The 21,636-nt window shown below is 36.3% G+C and overlaps 1 long non-coding RNA gene across 1 annotated transcript in view; it reads right to left on the bottom strand.

The window, feature by feature from the left end:
• Window positions 1-21,636, bottom strand: part of LOC148213823 (uncharacterized) — a 161,407-nt gene that overhangs the window by 84,581 nt on the left and 55,190 nt on the right. Inside the window, exon 2 of the long non-coding RNA XR_015793855.1 lies at window positions 1,694-1,737. This is a non-coding gene — a long non-coding RNA (uncharacterized LOC148213823). The remainder of the gene's footprint in view (window positions 1-1,693; window positions 1,738-21,636) is intronic.

Consider the following 21,636-nt stretch of genomic DNA (forward strand, 5'->3'; position numbering starts at 1 on the left):
GTCCTAATCTTGGGGGAAATGGAGGCAGAGAAAGGGGGCAACAAAGTAAAAGGCCCACCTTTGTGTTCCCTGAAGATGACATGGTGGGAAGAAACTTTTCATTTTATGTATAAAAGATTCAGAGAGGGAAACTGAAAAGTCATATCTGGACTTTTGTATACAGGTAGTACCCGGGTTAAGAAGTTTACAAATGATCCATAGTTAAGAATGGAGCCTATTGTAGCAAAATTTCAGTTAAATACACAATGATTCAAGTTAAATACACAATGGTTTGAGTTAATTACACAATACTATTTATACAGTATTATCCATTAATTCTGTTTCAGCTTACATACAAATTTGACTTAAGGACAGACCTTGGGAACAGAACTCATTCTCAAACTGGGGACTACCTGTACATAAGTCCTGCATAAATACCCAGGGCACACAGGACAATTTTATACCACCCTGTTGCTTTCATATATCAACCAATATATCACTGTACAACATACAATGTTGCCAAATTCTGTGCAGATGATGGCCTGTGCTTGGGGCTCAGCTTTATAAACTAGATTTAATAAGCACTTAGTTTGCCATTTAGAGTGCTTTATAACTCCTATCCCTTCTTTTAGATTCTTTTAGATTCTCGCTTTTTATATATACTTCTAGTTTTTAATTCATATATCTTTTCTATCTTCTAGTTTTCAATATTTTTTTAGATTTTTATTTTTACTCTTGATGTATCCTTTATGTTTTTTTAATGACTGCACCCTACCTTTCTTATGCTGGTCTATGACCATAATAAGAATTGATTTGGTTTTTTGATTTGACATATCTGGAACAAGAACTGATGGTCTACACATCTGCATTGGAAAAACATATATGCCCACTGCATCCAACCCTGGAATTACATCCAGAGACTACAAATTCTAGAGATACTTTGGAAGACTGATTAGCAGAATTATTATTTATATGAATATTGCTTCCTATTAAAAATGCAGAACAATTTATAAACTAAAGATAAAGATGGAAAAAAGCTAAAAAGAGTATTTCAAAAGCCCCACCAATATTCCATTCAAACAATGGCATCAAAAAGAAGAAATCCTAGGGGTAATGTTCAATGACAATGAACATTGAGGCTGAGAGTTCTACTGTAACAAAACCAAAACTAAGATCTTTCATTTTGTATTTTTATCCCTGGGATCTGGTACTTGATGACAACACGATCACAACCCTCTTAAAAGATCTCAGTGGCTGGACCCATGAACAATTACTCCCTAGCAGATAGTGTAGGAAAAAAATCTATTCCAGCTATCTTCTTCTTCTTCTTCATCATCATCACCATCACATCATCATCAATCATCATCTTTATATTTTAAATAGTGATAATCATACCCATAAACTATATAGAATATTATGTGAACTATATAATACATACCTTTAATATCTCCTATGTAAACTTTACTTCTACAATCTTTCTTAGGCTGTTTTAACTGATATATCCAGCACGTGGATCCCATAATCTACTAATTGCTACATTTCATGAGCTGACTTTATTTCCTAAATAATTTAGTTTAATATAAAACCAATGTTTAAGAAGCATGTATTCAACTGTGATCAGTTTTTCAAGACTATTGTTAGATCACAACAATGGCTAAGTGGATATACATACAGTACCCATACCATTTTAAGAATACATAATTAGGTGACTTACTCTTTTCCAAGGCACATCCTGTTGTTGTGTCTCAGGACAGAGGGCTGAAAGGAGAAACAAAAATGTTTTTTGTTTTTTTTAAATGTCACTATGTATTTATTTATTTATTAAAAAGTATAAGCATCATATGAAATGAAATTTTTATTCATCATTCTGTAATTTGGGAACTTCTAAAAATTCTAATACATACATTTTTCAACCAACCCTGTGGAAAGATGCTTGATGTTAAGCATATATTGGTAGGAATTCTTAAAGGTATCCTTCCCCTTTTTTCTCTTTTCTGGCCTTGTACTTCAGAAAAAATGCACATATTCCAGCCAGCCAACTATGAATGTATAATTGCAGATTTTTTGTCGAGTTAATGTACAACAGAATTGTGTAGCATCAGCGTTGTGCATTCAAACACTGCATATGCATTCAGATATATTGGATATGTCTCATTGTTCCTTTTTAAAACAAACATTTTTACATGATTACACTATCAAATAATACCAACATTTGGTACAAAAGCAAATGAGAGAAATCATTGAATTTTCATTTCAACATTATGCTCTTACAAGATTCTGGGTTGGATCTTTACAAAGTTAACTGCATTTAATGCAATTATAATGTTATTGTGAATTAATAACAAATACAGTCATAGAACAATACTAGTCCCCAAATCTTACAACTGGAACAATTTAGATTTTATACATCTGCTTGTGGCAGTGAAATGATTTCTACCACTGCTAGGGTGATGGGTTGGGGTCAGTTTGAGATGCAATAGTTTTAAGCCCCTTTAGTTTTTGCAAGACATTCCAGGATGGTCTAATGTCTACATCAGTAGGAGGTGATCAACAAATGAAAGAAATAAAAAATGATCCTGCCAGCACACTGCTGCCAGTCCTCGGTGACACATATTCTGGATCACATGACCCATCTAAACCAACTCAGTGATGTTGGATAACTTAATTTGTTTGGATGGAAAAGGAAAGCATTCAGTACAGGCATAAAATCCAAATGAGCAGCATGCAGTAGAAAGACTGTTGGTGCCTACTTTTTACTAGGCTATGGTGCTAAGATTTTTAAATGGTTTAAGGCACCCTTTTTTTATTTTATGGGTTGGAGGATGGGAGAGATTTTTTTAAAAAGAAGTCAGTTCAGAAAACTGTCTTTTCAGTTCACCTTTGAGTATAGTGACTTGATCTTGTCACTCATCAAGCTGTCAAAATGTCTCTTGCTATTTTTTAAAATCAATATCTATGTAGAACATATTAAATAATATATTACATATCCTGCATAAATTTTGTTACTCTACTTAAAGATTAAAAAATGGGAGATAGTTCTAGAAAATTAGTTTTCCACATTCCTTTTAAATTAAAATCATCTCAAATATTAGCTGAAAGACTAGAGGGTATTACTGAAGTGAAATATACCATGCAAAATAGAGAAATTGGGAAGAAAGGAAAGTTAGAAATGGCACACAGACATCCCTACAGAGAGATATTAATATAATATTTACAATCAACTATGATGGTAAAATGTGACCATGATGTAATTTTTAATGTTGCCATTTTCCCCTAAATCTACAATATAGTATTTGTCCAACAGTTTATTGGACTATGTATAATGGAAAATACTAGGTTTCCAAATATTACCAGTATATAGACAAAATTAATGGTTATCAGATTAAGCATACATGTTTACTATATTAGGTTAAAAATGAAAATAGATATATGTAGAAATAAAAATATCACTACAGAAATATTAAAAAGTTCATCCGATGCTACATGTATTATTTTTTATTAAATTTCCATATCACTTTTCCTCTGAGAGATTATAATAGAGGCCTTAGGCCAGTGTTGCGCAAACTTGGCCACTTTAAGATGAGTGGAGTTAAACTCCCAGAATTACCCAGCCAGCCCGGCTGGCTGGGGAATTCTGGGAGTTGAAGTCCACTCATCTTAAAGTGGCCAAGTTTGGACAACACTGTATTAACTACTCTCCGCAGAGCCATTGGCATACTCCAATCCTTGTGACAGCTCTGGGAATTATGAATCCCTGGAAACAGTTCCCTCTCTTACCATCCAGTCCCAGTCAGCGTCTAAAGTCATTTCCTAATTGTTGGGTTCAAAGTAATCAAGCCTTTAGAACATGTTGTTAAAAGAATTTCCCTCATTCTCTCATCAGTTAATCAAGCATGTATATTTAATAAGTAAATAAATACAGGATGGAAGGATGGAAATTCCAAACTTCCTCTTCCAAAAGCCCTCAGGGTGTTTACATCCTTGTTCTGCTTCCTGCTTTGGGACAGTGACTTTGCAGTTTCTGCTGCCACCATCTCTTTTCCAGGAACGCCCTCACCTGATAGGCACTCAGTAACCTTTCAGTTCTGGTGATTAAAAGCTCAAAATGAAAAACTGGAAAAATTCAGTTCAATAGTGTCACCTGGTTGTGTAGCGGAGAGGTGTGATGACTAGAGAATTCAGCCCTTCCTCCCCACTTTGAGAAGCAAATCAATTTCCCAAGAAATAAGCAAAAGCAAAATTTATTTTTAAAGAATGCAAAACTTATATTAAAATCTTTTAGTTTGAATATCAACATGAAATGTCGTAGAAGGTATATAGAGCTGGTCAGTGAATACAACAGCTGCAAATGGATAAATTAGAAAATCCAAAAGGAAATATAATTATCTGGATGGGGCACAGGATGGTGTTAGTATACTACAACAGGGATTTGTCTGCCCAAAATCTGCATAAAGAATTGGGAAGAGAATTACATAAGATTCTAAAGGGAAAAAAATATATGAATAAGGGCTGAAATTATACTCAATTTCATAAATTATAGAAAGCAAAAACCTAGCACAAATTTCTTGCAGAAATAGCAGTTGCCTAAAGCATATGTTCCTCTGCTTCAGGTTTCTAGATTTCCCCATCTTCCTGGGAGTTCTTCATGTTATTCAGAGTTTGCTAGGGAGATGGAATACTTTACTTTTTGCTAATCTCTCTTCCCGGACTTTGGCCAAGTTCTGCTCCTTGTTTTAAAAGGACCAGACTGACTCTGTAGATAACCAAGAACTATGTAACACTAATGGGAATGTGTAATTACGTTTGATCTTGCAGTCCGGTTAGAAGGCTACAGTTACAGCAGAACTCAAGGAGGCTAACCTGGGCAATTGCTTCTACAGTATTTTATCTCCACATTAACAATCATACAAGGTTGGCTGGACTGAAAGAAAGTGACTGGCACAGAGTCTTCCAGTGAGGACTTGAAGTGGGAACCTAAATCTGGATCTTCCCATTCCAAAACCAACAGCTTAAAAATTCTACATTACAACTGACTCTGACTTTAGAGAGCTCCAATATATCCACTTGGCAAGATACTTGGAAAATAAGTAAACAAAAACATGCTCTGATTGCTATGCCTTTCTGATTTCATATATCAGATCCAAAAATAAATTCTTGAGATAGAGTTGACATGGAAACTAAATTTGATCTTCCCAAAATCCTTCAGTCTCAGTGATCACTAATCTTCCTAAAAATTCTACCAAGGATGGGCTATGCATGGCAACATGAACAAATCTGATAAGTAAGTCTTCCTTCTGAACACAAGACTCACTCTTCTTTTCTACAGTCCTCAAGTGGCATCCAGCATATGCGTGACTCTCCTTCCCTTGTTCTTGACTTTTCAGGGCGTTCTTGGAATTGGATACAACCTTGGTAACTTGAGGATTTTCCAGAATTGATTATAATTTTTGCATACTTCTGCTAGTCTCTGGAAGACCCAGTAAGCTTCTAGGAACTTTCCAATGATGGAAACAGTTTTATAGGCCTTGGTATCCCAGTCCTAGGCCATCACTGCTGCTCAGCAAATGCCATCTTGGAATCTAGCCTGTGTACTTCTCTTCCTCCCACTCATCCAGTTATATCTTTTCTTTTTTTCCTGTCTGCTCCATTTTCTTCCTTAACCTAGCCCCAAGTAATCTAGGATATCAGCTTTCTTTTTTTGCATGCACAGCATATATAGGGGCAAATTCTCTGGGTACAGCCTTACACTCCTTATCTATCCTACACACTAATCTCTAATTTGACCATAACAGTCAGTATAGTTTTTTCCTATATTTCAAAGAGAGGCATAATATCTGATACAGTATCATCATCATCATCATCATCATCATCATCATCATCATCATCATCATCATAATCTTCATTGTTATATAGTCTCTTCTGAAGAATACTCAGCAAATATTCATAATTTGGGTAATTCAAGCTTTATCCCAAAGCCTATGAATTGTTCAAATACCATCATATACTCTTACTCCTCTTATTCTTATTATATCACGCTGACATATTATAATCACTGTGATCAATTTTGCAATTAGCCAACCCAACAAAAGACAATACTGAAATAGAACTGGCCCTGTAAAATTATATATCATTACACAACCTTCTTATCTGTATTCCAAAGTATAAGACTGTTGTAGCCATTAAACATACATATAGGTGTTGTGTATATCAATTAGGATGCAATATGAGCTATGGTTAAGCTATGTACTCCCAGGAATAGTGTGATTGAAGTATTGGAACTGAAGGGGAAAAAAACTTCCTATCAAAATTAAACCTCTCTCGAAATTACACTCAATTACTATCAAAGGGCTTAAAGTATTTAACCTTTAAAGTAAGAGTGTTTGCTGAGTATTGATTTATCAGGAATTACAAGCTAAGAAAACATGCTGTGTTTCAGTTTGTTGATTACCTTCAAGGATATTCTTCTTTACAAAGACCATCTAGCTAGGGAATACTTAATTCCTTGGAACAGCTTGTCAATTATAGGCAAATATACATAGTAAAAAAATGCACACACACGAAGGGTGGGGGGGACCAGGCAAAAGTTAACTCGTCAGTTGAATATCACATTTATTCTAACACTGCTGAAGCCACAAGTTGCCAAAGTAAAAGTACACTTTGCACATTCATGAATAAAAGACACCTATATGTTAAAAGAATAATTTATGGTATTTCCACTGTAAAATATGCATACTTAGAAAAATGGAATCCTTAAAACTTGAAACGTCAAACTTTTGATAAAAACATCAGCATTGTAACATTATTTTGATCAGCCTTCTTTAATCTACTGACCTTCAGCTGGATTGAATTACAAATCTCATCATCACTGATCCTTTTGATGGCCAAAGAAATGTACTGTACTTCTACAGCATGTCAAATGTACTAAATATTAGAAATATTTTAATATCAATATACATTCAAAACAAATGGTTACAGTTAGTCAGGGTGATGCAGATGTTCACTATTATAGAAACTGTAAAAGTGCATAGTGAAAATATGTTAAGGTATATGTCTTAAGAGAGGAATTCAGAAAAAGAAAAAGTCAAGTTAATTGACCTTCCCTTTTTGTTAGGTTTAGGGTCTTCCACTTCATCTAAATTGGGTACATCCTAAATCATCTTTTCTATTCCACACCTATGTCTTTTCATCCATGTTTATTTCCTTCACTGTTCTCTAACCCCCAAATTATTTCTATCCTCCTCCAATGCCAAACCATCTTCAAAATTACCAAAATTACCTTCAAAATTATTTTGTCAAGGCATCAAGAAGCAATTAAAAAAATAATTCATTGCTAGTACTAAACACCCTTTAAAATTGTATTATATGGAAGAAAGTCTTTCAGTATTGCTTTGGTTTCCCATCTTCCTCCAAGACTCTGTGCCTCGCACTGTGCCTTCGCAGCCAATCGGATCTGCGAAACCCAATTCCTAAACTCTGAACTAAACCACCTTAATTGGGTCCTACAAGCGAATGGCTACTCCAAGGATGAAATAAAAAGAGCCATCAAACCAAGAAAACAACATGCGACTGAAGAAGAAAAACAGCCACCCACCAACAAAGTATTTCTGCCCTACATCAAAGGGGTCACAGACCGCATGGGAAAACTGATGGAAAAACACAATTTCCAAACAATCTTCAGACCCACCAGAAAAGTACAAGAAGTGCTAAAATCAGCAAAAAGACAAAAGGGATCCCCTCACCGCCGCAGGAGTATACCGCATACCATGTAGTTGTGGGCAAGTATACATCGGGACCACAAAACGCATCCATACCAGGATAAAAGAACACGAAAGACACTGCAGACTACAGCAACCAGAAAAATCTGCAGTAGCTGAACATGCTCTCAAGCACACTGGACACAAGATCCTATTTGAAAACACAGAGATACTGGACAACACCAACAGCCACTATACCAGGCTATACCGGGAAGCCATTGAGATTCACAAACACCAGCACAGCTTCAATAAAAAAGAGAAGAGTCTAAAAATCAACAAAACCTGGCTACCAATCCTGAAAAATACAGCCTGCAAAAGGTCAACGAACTCAGCTCAACCACCAGGACGTCTGAACAGTTCACACAATGCTTGCTAATCACCCCCAGCAGCCCCTCGTTAACAATTCAATAGAAGAAAAAACCCTGCCTAATCCCCAGGAAGATACACACAGATGCTGACACCAAAGCAAGCAGCCACTCAGTAACCCAACCCCACCCACACCCCCAATCTCCCCCTCCCCCCAGATCTCTATACCCACAAAAAGGGTCACATCACCCTGGGCACAGAGAGAACTGCTCCTGTCTGTGCTCCTGCACTCTGAAGATGCCGGTCACAGGTGCTGGCGAAACGTTAGGAAACAAATCTTCCAGAACACGGCCACACAGCCCGGAAGACCCACACCAGCCACTCTGTGCCTCTCATTACATGCTAAGAAGCAAACTGGAACAACAGTTGAACTTTATTTCTACATTGGTGATAGGGCAAATTGTCCTTACATACCGGTAACTTTTTGAATCTGCTCTGTAGTATTAGCCAAGATGACTAAATAGAACCAATTGCTTTATTTATCTAAACAGGAATCCACTAATATACAATATAAACGTATTTAGAATATTAGGGGAAATATAAAATTTTAGATATCCAAATAATCTTTGAATTACTTTCTTATTATAACAACATGCCAAATATGAATAGCATAATCTTTAACTAAGGCATTATCACGGTTATTCAAAACATTTTGCTGTTGTGATGGTTTTTCAGCCAATGCAATTTCCCACAGTTTAAAGCACCATTGATCCAAAAACCATGTATGTTAATTTTCCAATGATTTGCAACAGTAAATCTGGAAGCAAACAACAAAATTGGATTAATTTCTCATGTTGTATCATTGTAAAATTCCTGGGAAACACAGACAGTAAAGCCACAGTTGAATTCATTATTAAAGATTATTGTGTATTTTTCCAATTCCTTTAAAAACTTCAGCCAAAAAGAGTAACTAAATGTAAAGAAATAGTAATACAGGTGGTCATTGTTACCTGCAGTTTCATTAACCAATGTTTCACAAAGTTATGAGTGGTAGAGACCGATAGATAGATAGATTTGACTTTGTTTTTATTACTTTACACACACACAAATGGCAGATAGGCTTTTGCACAGTGATAAATTATGTGTTTTAGGGGTAGAGAATCTATGTAATTTGCTTTGCTCTAATGCAAACAAAAAGACACAGTTCCTTATTTATGGAAAACGGTTGTGCACACCAGGTTTGCTGTCTGCATGGCGTACTGGATGTATTTCCTCCTCCTGCTCCTTGCTCAGTTGTGGCAGACCTTGCAGGATTGGCTGTTAATGAAGGGAATTACTCTGCTTGTTCCATGTGGCTCATGCTGGCTTCTCCATTCTGTTGCTGTGTTATAATCTCTGTAGAGAGGGGCTCTTCACTGCACTGCTGAATGCAATTGCTGCACACAGAGCAATTACAGTAATCAGAGAAAGCAGATGAACTCCAGCAGCACGATCTAGAAGCCCCTCAAACTAGATTGTAAAAATCCACAGAGTGGAGAAGCCAGAATGAGCCATCCCCAGCTGAGAAATAGGTCAGAAGAAGGCCAGCTACAGTAAGGAAGCCACATGGATCCATGCTAATTGGGTGGGCCAGCAAGATCCACCATAAATAAGTGAGAAGGAAAATTCTGGAACCTAACATCCCCCCACTCCCTCCCTGCCCCCCAGGCCTGAATCATGGACTCAACATCTTGTTATTCACATTCACATATTTATTCTGGAATGGAATCAAGGAAGCAACAAGGACCACCTGTATGTACTAATTTTAATACAATCCCTCCAAAGCAATATTGAAAGACTTTCTTCCATATAATACAATTTAAAGGGCATTTAGTACTAGCAATGAAATATTTTTTTAATCACTTCTTGATGCCTTGACAAAATAATTTTGAAGGTAATTTTATGCCATAAATAGTTGTCAGCTGACTTGCCATATTCAAATTCCAAATCCTCTTTCCATACTTGTTAAGCCTTTCCAGATAACCTGTTAAGTGTGACATACAGTAACAGTTGTATATAAACTAAAGAGTTTCTTTTGATTTTAAACTGAGTGGATATACCTAATTCTTCAAATAACAGCATTTGAAGGCAAAGGCAAAGGTTAGAGTGATTAAGCAATGTTGCAACACAAGTCCATCCATGTTCTATGTGCCATGACGTACACGTATGGACCAAAGGGGTGGATCTGGTGGTGCAATGCTGCAATGTTGCTTTCATTTCAATGATGAAAGCAACAAGTTCCTATGAATTGTTGCTCTCTTGAAATATAATTAATGGTAGTGATATAGAAGATCTTGTGGACTTGAGAAGAAATTATCACCAGTCTGATTTGAAAGTACATACAAACTTTTAACAACTTTTTCCAGCAATATATATTTAGGAGAGAAAAAAATTACAGTAAATCACCTGTCTTTTAGTTCCTTCAACCATCATTTATCCATGTTTAAAATTTGGACAATGAATGATGGGAGAACAGGAGAAGGATCAGAAATTGTTTCCACCTTTTCCAAATTTCTAAAGTAAGTTTTGTGATACTAGATTTTTTTTTCTTAATATCAGACATATGAATGGTACTGTTCTAATGGATTGAGTGCATAAAAGTAAGTCAACTTGTATACACTAAAAATAATTTTGGTTCCAAATAGTATGAGTTAATTATTTTATCTGAAAAGCATCATTTGAAAAGCACTGAGCCTCCATCATTCTTTTGCTTATACTATATGGCTAGTATAAGAAATCCTTGACATAACCATAATCAAATAATAGACTTTAAAAATGGAAGTGTTAAAATACGTTTAGGAATTTTCAAAGAAGAGGACTTCAGTTCAGCTATTGTGTAAAATGATGTAGAAGAAACTGTTTGACTTAAATTCTAGTTTATCTGTACTCAGAAAACGGTCATAATATATATTTTTAAAATTAGTGCCAAGCTTTGTAATAATATTCCAAACCAGCTAAATTAAAGACTAATATGAAACACAATAGATTTTTGGAGCCATTTCTGAAGCTCTTCATCATTATTGATTAACTTAGTACATTTTATATAAAAATTAACTTCAAGTACCGATACTATATTAAATTTATTCAAATCATGTTTAACTAACTAAGCTGTATTAAGTATGTAGAATGAAGTTTGAAGAAAAACAAATATATCACCTGCAAACAGATTTATTACAAGATATTTTGTTTCCATATTAAGACCTTGAATGTTATTATTCCTTTTAGTAATCTGTGTCAATACTACTATAAGGAAATTATATAAAATAGGAAAAAGTTAACATTTTGTTGGTGCTCCTATCTATTGTGCTCCACGAATGGTAATTACTACTTTTGTTGGTAATATCGCTAATAGATTATAGCTAAAATTATGCTCACTTTCAATAACAAATATTTAAGGTTTTTTTCCCCTCTATCAACAATTTTAAAGACATTCAAAATATAAAAGTAAGTGAAATTTTATTGGCTTAGCATAATAATGAAAAAGTTCACTTTCTAATTGAATTGGCTATATGATTGTGGCCTTTTCAGAAGGATTTCCATCAAAAGAAGAAGAGCAGAGTTCTAGTTGGGTTCTGCAAAGGCTACAACTTGGTGAGCTAAATTGTAGCACCAAAGTAATTGCCAAAGAAAGCCTCAGAGCTCTTGAATCTGCATCCACGGATACAGAGATTTGGCTACCCAGTCTGCAAGAATGTTGCCCCCATAACATAGAATCACAGAATTATATTCTGTATTCAATAGAATTTTAGAATAATGACCCAGAGACCAATGAGTTGGAGGATACTATGTTGAACAGAAGCGTCCCATAGGCATAATGGTCTACCTTGAAGTGAGTTGATAGTGAAACAAGTGGGTTGGGATTATAGACTAAATTCACTTTTGAACATGTGATGGTGGAGTGCAGAATTTGTCATTACTGAGGACACCTCAAAGACAAGAGCTTGCCTTCAGAATCTCATTAACATAAGTAGCTGGGATTATGAAGAGGCAGGACTCAGTCATAGTTCAAATGCAACAAAAAGATGAGAAGGCTTCTGAAAACCTTCTACCTGGAGGATATGCTCTTTTGAACACAACTCAAAGATAATAAGTAACAAGATGGTTTTACAAAATTAATATTTGGTATTTTATTTTATTTTATTTCAGCACATGTGAAAACTTAACCCTCAAGTTTAAGTAGCAATTTCTTGCAATACTTCATGCATCTTGCAGTTTGCTGCAAGCCAGCACCGTAACCAAAGATAGCTAAGTTAACTCATAATGGCTGTAGTGTTGGAAGTATAAACTAACTAATAATGACTTATAAAAGAACGCCAGCAGATCTCAGATCTGAGCAAATAAGAATATGTGTTAGATCTGGCAGCTTAATCTTACCCCTAGGCAGTAAAATAGCAAAGGCACAATGTTATCAGTTTACTATCCTTATAATATGAGGACCATGCTGTCTTTATATGGGTGGGAAAGTAGTCCTTGTCTTTTATTTCTTTCTTGTTTCATATGAGACTAATCCTGTCACTGTAAGTGAAGTGTATCACTTATGAAAATCCCTGCTGTTCTGATAATGAAGTTATCTCTATGAATCTGCTAGAAGGGATTTATTTTCTTCCCTCCTCCCCCACTTCCAAGAGTTTTTATTTCAGTTGTTTTCTTTATGTGTATCTACTACTGCTTTTTTAAGGAGAGCATACATGGAGTTTCAATTGTTTACAAAATGTAAGTTAAATGTGGGTGACAGGCAATAATGATGTAATTGTACTCTGACTGCTCCTATTAGATCAACATCTATCTACATATAAAGAGCTGGATAACCATTAAGATCAAATTATTCATACATTTATAATGTTTTTAAAAACATTGCTGGGAATACTACAAGGACTGTCAAATATAATTATGGTCAGTAAATGTACCATCACAATCAGATTACTCCAAGGGGCATTTCCCACCAATTTTTGAAGCATACAGTGGAAGCAACGCTAATGTCTAGTTCTAATCCATGCTACCCAGCCACCTGATTAGAGTCCAGCACTACAATACCAATTTTTGATATTGATTCTGTTTTAGCCAATCTAAGATAATTGTAGTCTGCTGTAGTCTAGAAGTGAACAGTACCCATCAAGAAAACAAGTTAGTGGGAGGGGTGAGTTATTAGCAGGGGCAGTAAAATTATGGGAAACATGTTTGGAAATTGGTCAAACACAAATTATTTTTGTTCACTTGCTACATAAAACACAAAAATAGGTATCTGAACCAAGCAGATGTCAGCTGCTGTTAATGACTCTTCTGACAAATATTTCCAAATGAAACTGTCAAGGTGATTGTGTTACGTTGCTCAGATACCAGGTAAGCAACATAAAGGGAGTGACATTGACCTGGTCAATTTGTTAGAGAATGGGGATATATATGCTAATCAAATATCCTGTTAGTAGTTGCAAAGAAATAAAATATGGAATGTTGTTTCAATTTCTCCAGAGCTGCATAGATATAGCCTCTCTGATTATGGTACCTTCATATCTTCCTGGGGAGATCTCTTTCTGTATGGAGCCCATTGAAAAGGCTAAGGATATCATCTTGCATCATCCTATGAAATGGACCAGTGTTTTGCCCATTGTCAAGAAGAGGGGCTCTACCATTTAAAGATGAGCAACTCTGAAGCTGCTCATATTCACGTATGACTTGGAGTCACTCAGAGATAGCTTTCAATTTATTATCATCTGAATGAGTATAAAAGCGGTAGGTTATAAGAGAACAAAGAGAAACCTGTAAGGATTGTACTTTATCCTATGGACTTTATAGATCTCCACCTGCAAGAAGTCATAAGGCACATGCTTTAAACAAGAGCACCTACCTATAAAACGGTCACCTCCATCACAAATGAATTTGCTAAAGGAAATAGATACAATTTAATATAATTTCCAATTTGAATAACTAGCATTATCATCACTATAGTCACATTTTATTCTGCCCTTTCTTGGCTCCAGTATCTGAAGATTGATTTGAATCCAACTCTCCCTAGTCCAAAATTCAACCTATTTTCTTATATTTAAAATGGAATGTATGTATGTAAGTATGTATGTAAATGGCTGTACATAGTTAGGCTAGAGCGTCATGCCTTTCCTTTCTTAGTAAAGCCTTCTGCTGCCTACAATCCAACAGAGGTTGGCCAGGCTCATTATTGGATGAGAAAATGTCAAAAAAGAAAGATTCCTCAGGTAGGAGAAAGTCAAGGTCTGTTACTTACAATTGCCTATTGTTTGAAATTGGCTCAGAAGATACTGCACAAATGAAGTATATCTACAAGCACAATGGCATCTTTCTTCCCTTCTGTCTTTTCAAAAGGAGTCGACATGTTAACCCCAGCCTCTTGGCCAGGTTCCAATTCGTATAATTACATTCTGCCTACCAACATTTCCCCTGCAGTTTCAATTAGATTCAATGTTCTTTTTCACTGTCCTCAACTTTTGCAGTGAAGCATTTCCCTCTGTAGCAGCTGCCACATTCTACTCAGGAGGTGCGAGGATTCAGTAGTGCTATCTTGCATAACAACAACATTCAGTTTAACACTATCCGCTCACTTCCTGCACAATCCGAGACAGATTTATTCAGAATGAAAGAGCAGGTCAGATCCCAGAGCTTTTCCTTGTATTTGCATGCAGTGCCTTTTCATCGGCTCTTCTGGTATCAGGGAAGTGTTTTTAAAACATAACAAGAGTGCAAAAGCCACTTGGTGGGCAAGGCACATTGTCACAGTGTGAGAGGCAAAGGAAAACCTCTTCCCAAAGCTTAAAACCTCATCCTCCACCTCCAAATGGTCCACTGCACTGCAGTGAGATTTAGAACACCCGCACACACGCGCACACACGGAGCTTCCAACGATGCCAATATATGCTTTTAAAAAGCCTGTTAGTTGCAGAAGGGAATGATTTTTCAGGGAAGTTACTGCTGACAGAGGAATGCTTTAGCCTCTCTTTACAGAACAGGTGGACTCCCTCCTTAAAACATCAAGAGGTGAACTTCAGACAGCTCAACCATTTCTAATTCCTATAATATACATAGTCTGAACCTACATTTGAGTGCGATGATGGTAAAGAAATAATCAGTATTCGCATTTATTTGCAGACTGCACAAGAAAAAGAATTTTTACCAGGGAGGGGAGGAACAATATTCCTTGTGCAAAGAAGTAGGGATTACATATTTCTCATGAAAGAACATGGCATTCTGGTTTTAAGAATGCATTATCCAAAGAGGTAGGAGTACGTATAAAATGAAAACAAGAAAATAAGGAAAGCTGCAGAGCCCGGCTTCTGGAATTGCTTCCAACCCCTTTATCAGCAGTGGCCCTAGGAGGCGTGTAATGAAATAAGGTATTGCATCTTTGTGTGTGTGTGTGTGTATACACTTTCTCCCCTGACACTAATCAGGGTGATGTTGCCTCTGTGTATTTCTGCTCTCTTCTCATGTTGCATCCGCATGTGTATTTGTATATGTATGGTATGCACTAGGAAGTACATGGCAGGCTGCATACGTTTTGCACATGGGTCACATGACTGGGAGGGATGATGAAAAGGGGCTTAAAATAGAATAGTTGGCAGTATTCCAAGTCACTGACTGATGGGGGATTTTTTCCAGTTTTTTTTTTCTTTTTTTTTTTGTAGCCCCAGCCAGATCCAGTCCTTTTCTGATCCTGATATTTCTTTTGTTGACTTTCTCGCCACATCAAATTTGGTTCCACTGTGTTCTGCTTTCAGAGGGTTTTCCTGCCGGTGGACATACAGCCCAGACTCCACTGCCCCTTCCATAATTGATTTCCAGCTTTCCATTGGGTTGGAGAGAATAACCACATTTTGCTCTGAGCTTGGAATGAAACAGTCCCACTCATAACATTACATTGAAACATTCAAGTTTTCCATATTCCAATATCATAAACTTGAAAAACAACTGACTCTCTTTTTCTGTCATCCCAGAGCACAAATGCAGATAGGGTAATGGTCTGTGCTAAATGCTATGCACCACCAACACTGCTACCATTTTTTTTAGCATTTTAGAGATTTTTTTGGAAAATTGAAATTTGTATTTTAAACATAAAAATTGCAAGCAATTGTTAAGGTTCTGCTTGCTTGAATAGCTATAGAATTGAGTCCAAAAGGGCAATCATTTCTTCAGTACAGATCATTAACAGTATAACAACAACAAAATTATAGTTAGCCAGCTCAATACACAAAACATCTGCAATCTGAAAGCTTAACATCACACCATTGTGCAATGCAGAATGCACATTTTTGCAAATAGCGGTCTGTCTGCAAAGATCTTTGCTCCCCTGTTCCCCATCTGATTCTGTAAATTTAGAGCGGTCTATGGGCAGGAATGGGCAACCACAAATCTGAGACCACATGCAGCATGTCAGTCTTTGTATGTCTCACTCTGTGGGTGAGATCCTGAGAGCTCTAAAATGATGCAGTCAAAATTTGGTAGTAAATCACCAAATTACAGGTTTCCGTTCACTAATAAGGAATAACACAAGCATGTTAAGCCTCTGATAAACTCCACAAGCCACCAAGAATGCAAAACAAAAAAGCACCAGCACCAAAATCACCTCACACTGACATTTTACCCTTCAGTGTTAGGGCTCCTGCACTCTTCAAAGACCTTTTAAAGATAGCTGAAAATAGAAAGTGAAGTCTCTGGTCACAAAATAAATCAAATAACCTAACATAAAAGCCGGTCCTCCAGACAGAAAATCTGAGGATGGAAGAGAAGAGGAGATGTCAACAAGATCACCCCTTTCCATTTCTTTCTTAAAAAAAAAAAAAACCTGGAGACAGGATTGATTAATACACACCAGTGTTTCCTCAACTGTAATGTTATCAGACTGTTGATGCTGAATGCAACATCATTCAAAGGCAAGATAAATATATAAAGTACCTGAGAGAAACAATTCCCCCCTTTCTGAAGCAAGCAGATATATTTCACTGAATTCTACCAAGGACTGGAAAGCAATCAAATGTGTTTTACTATTCTTTTCGCAAGCTAAGGTAATTATTAGTCAGAAGGTTTTTTCCCTCTCTCTTAAAAAAATATAAAATAAAACGGTGCTTGCCCAAGAGGAAAATGAACTACAGTACTTATCAGCTCAGTGCATACACAAGTAATACTGAAGGCAACTGACCAGGACTGCTATGTGCCATAGGTTAGCTGCAAATCCATTAGTGATTTAAAAACAAATGCTAGAAGTCTTTGTTACAATGCCGTGAAAATTGCAGAAATAGCACAGAGCTCAACCACATTTGCATTCTTCTTGGATAACATAAAGTAGTGAAATCCAATTCATGAGATGAATTCTTGACTAAGAGACGTGCCCCCCCCGCCCCCCCCCCCCCTTTCCATTTCTCTTATTCCTCCAAGCAATGGGACCATGACTTAGACTGCAAGCTTCTAGCCAGTGAACTCAGTGGAACTTTCTGAGTAAACCTGCAAAATGTTAGTCTGTTAAACACATCAGGATAATAAAAGCAACAACCTCTGTTCCTTATTTAGCAGAAATAACTTAAATATAGACACTGAAGTAACAGGGAATGCTTGTAGGTTCCTGGCACAATTTATAATATTAGCATAGGTAAAAGAATGGCGCCATGCCATGTGAAGAGCTGGGAAAAAAAGGCTACTTTTTATTATGAGAGCCAGTGAGATAACAACAGAGAAAAGACTGAGCTATGAATCAAATTACCCATAGTTTGACGATGCAACACATTCCAGAGGCAAGTCCCATACTTGTGAGCAATCAATCAATCAATCATTCAATCAATCAATACTGAGTCATTCTCTTCTCATGACTGGGTCATGTGTGTATGTAAGCATGTTGCGTAATGTCTCTAATCCCCAAAAGTGAGTTGTCTAAAAAGGTTAGATTTAGCCCTAAACATATGTGATTAATTCTGCCTAGCCAACTGGTTTGCTGGAAGACTAGTCAACTCAGCTCATTTTGGACACTGAGATGGATACCCCAAAGTGGGCCCGCAAAAACTGATCTCTCTGGGAAGTCCTGCATCTGTGTAGAGAGGAAGGAAGATGGCCTTGATGGAGATATGTAGGAACTGTTACCTAGTCAAAAGGGACTGAAACATTTTTTAAGTCCAGAGCAACACGATCACATTTGGAAGTGACCGAGGTAGATGCCTCCTAATTCACTGGAGTATAAGAAGGGGAAGGAGGAACAGCACAATCAGACTTGCAAGATTCTGTTATTATAGCCACTCTCGATAAAAATAGTTTTAGGCTTCCTGTGGAGTTGGCTTCCCAGTTATCTAGTAAGGCTGACACTCTGCCTTCTTAGTTTTAACACACCTGGCCATAGGGGTGGGGGTAGGCAGGGGAGGTGAAAAGAATTCAGAAAAGGGTGGGGTGTGTAAGGCCTTTCTGAGCCTGTCCATCACAGCACCAATCCTGATTGCACCACCTCAATTTTTTTCCCCCTCTCCAAAGGGACAATAATAAAGAGGGCAAGAAGAGGAAAATGATAGTTTCTCAACCTTCTCTGAAGCAAATGGAACTGAAAATGAAATGAAAAATGACTGCTGTATGACAGACCCAGTAATTCAACCGTGTGTACTGCTGGTATACAAAGGTGAATCTCTTGGCTAGGGAAGGGATGGTAGAGTCATGCACTGTTCACTCAGCAAGAATGCAACTACAGGAAACATCTCATCTACACAGGATTTTATCACACAGTATTTATTTGCCTTTATTTCTTAAACATAATGTTCTGACTATAATTCATGGATGTTACACAGATTAAACAGCAAAATTATGAACTAAATAAATTATATTTGAGGCATATCAACCCGAAAATAACATTTGGAGGTAATCTTAGACTTTATAGATAAAATAAATTTTGGACTGTACTTCTAGTGTTGTTTACTGACCTTTATTTATTCATCATTTATCTACAGGCAATATGCCCAGGGGAGGAAAAATTATTCTCATGTTGAGAGAGATATGTGCATAAATGCCAAGTATCAAGCTTTTATATCTGAACAGTTTTGTAATTTTTTTTTAATAAAATAAAAGGTATGCCTTCTAAAAGAAATAAACAACATGGAATGCTGAACTAAACTTTTTATATCCACATTTAATATTTTTTATTATTTTTTTTAAAGTTGAAATCAATTTTCTTTCTCCTTCAGACAGAGAGAAAGCTCTCATTCTATAAACATCTACAGGTTTACAAACTTGTCTCTGTGTGTAGACTAACCACCTAAACATTGTGGCCTAAAGTTTTAAGTTGTTCATTTTTATCTGACGTACACATTTATACAGAAGAAATGTCAGAGGAATGTATAAAATGATGCCTTTATCTTCATGGCATCACTTTTTTGAGATACATCTATTAAAGTGGCCATTACATTTTTGCAAAATAAAATGAGACGATTATTTCAATTTACATAGATGTTATCTACGATTTTGTTTTAACTATAAAACATTTTATTTTCAATTAATTTTACATCTCTTCCCCATGACTTAGGGGAATTATTCATAACCCAATAGTGGGCAACCTTGGGGTTTTTAGGTATACTTATCTGCAGTTCAAAAAAGTGAGTTTTGCTTTGGGAAAAGAAAAAGACAGCTGTTTATTAGATTGGTGCAAGTCACCTGATAGGATGATACACTCATGAGTGAGATATCTGCCTAGATCTGCTTCTCAAAGACACAAATCAACTACAAGTAATGAAGCCTAAAGGTGGTTGCTTTGACATTCTTTTGAGGTCCTCTGGACAGGCACATCATTCACAGTTGTTTGCTTTCCTTCCATGACTATCTTGGTAAATAAGTAAGTAAGTAAGTAAGTAAATAAATAAATAAATAAATATTATGGGCGGGCACACCCAGAAGATTTCAAGAGGGCCTTGAAGCAGTCTTGGTCAACTTTTGAGAAGTTTGCTTGATTCAGTTTTATGAAACAAATCTAGAAGAGCTTTTGCTTGTCAAATGATTTGTACAGCCCTACTAATTTTATCTTATTTCCATTGGTTTATTCAGCTCTATTCCAATCAAGGAGTATATTTGCTTGGAAAGGTCTCCTTATATAAAAATCAGTGTATGCAAGAATGTTTTGCAAGTTTTATGGTGCAGGTTCATAGCCTTGATCATCTGTTTAGCAGAAGTACAAGAAGAGTTATTCATGTGCAGACTATTCCTGCAACTGGCAGTCCTTGGGGTATGTCTTCGTCAAGATCAGTTGCTTGTATTTAAGAAGGTTGCAGAGGGATATGGACTGAATGAATGTATGGTTCAAAGTGAAAATCAGTATGCTGTAATAAATCTAGGATATCTGAATATAAACTCTTAGCTTCCAGATTGTGGGTTTTTTTTACCGGACTGCAATTATTATTATTTTTTTTAAAAAAATCAGATGAGAGGAATTTAAATAACTTGCCACTTAGGGTGACATCTTGTGAACAATATTTTGAATGGTCTCTGCATTTCAAAATTGCATTTAACAAATCCAATCAAAAAGGTTGAGAAATGCATTTTGGAGTATTGTAAGACTACAATACTAAAATTGCCCAAGAACAGAGGGTTTTGTTTTGTGATATTTCTGTTCCCATTGTTCACTAGATTGTCATGAAGATGGATTTTGTACAGTCTTCTGCTTTATTTTGAAAGTGGTTTTTATGAATACGGTCTGATTTTGTGCCAACCCTTGTCACAAGAATGAGAATCTGAATACATTAAGAACACTAAGTGTACCAAGCATTAAAATTCTGCGATAGCTTCTTCTTGCGACAAAGAGATCAGAGACAGAGAGAGAGAATGGCACAAAATTAATCAATTATAGTGACAGTCTCACGATTATAATAAGAATAGAAAGTGACACTACATTTTGCGCCATCTACATAATGGAAGAATGGCATACATTTAACCCTTTCATATCGGAGTATGCTTTATTCACTGCAAAATGAAAAAGATGGCACTTGGAGGCTGTTTTCACAGTCAGTAAGGAAAGCGAAAAAAAAAACCTGGCTGCTTTTAGAGTTATGCCTCATTGTTTCCAACATTTGGTACTGATTGCTTTGTAATTTCTTCCTTTTTTTCAGCCCACACTTAAAACTATTTCAACTTCTTCACAATTTGGTAACATTGGTATCAAAACCACTAAACAATGTGACATTAGAAATTTGACATTAATAATTGTTGATGTAGTGATGCATTGTTTGAGAAAACAGTTATTAATTGTGCAGCTTATTAGGCCAAGCAAACCAGAGTCTGTTTCTTTACTCAGACCTTGGTGTTGGACAATGCTGTTTGTGAAAATCCTAGCAAGCAGAAGAAAACAGGAGATTTATAGTTGCCTTTGAAATATGCCGTATATTGGTGGTTGGTGTTTCATCAGCTTAGTATGTCATAAATAGCTGGGTATAAAATATCTGCATTCCAGACTTGGAATGTTCCAAAATTCCCTGTGATGTTTTGCTTTTCTTCCACAACATGCCAATTGTCCCTTTTCAGGAATAGTATAATGTTTTCTGAAAATGGATCTTCTGGAACAGGAAGACTGCACTCCTTA

This window comes from Python bivittatus, unplaced genomic scaffold (assembly GCF_059951505.1).
Source record: "Python bivittatus isolate LINGU-HERP-01145 unplaced genomic scaffold, Pbiv_v1 ctg000850_np1212, whole genome shotgun sequence".
In the NCBI taxonomy this organism is placed as follows: Eukaryota; Metazoa; Chordata; class Lepidosauria; order Squamata; family Pythonidae; genus Python; species Python bivittatus.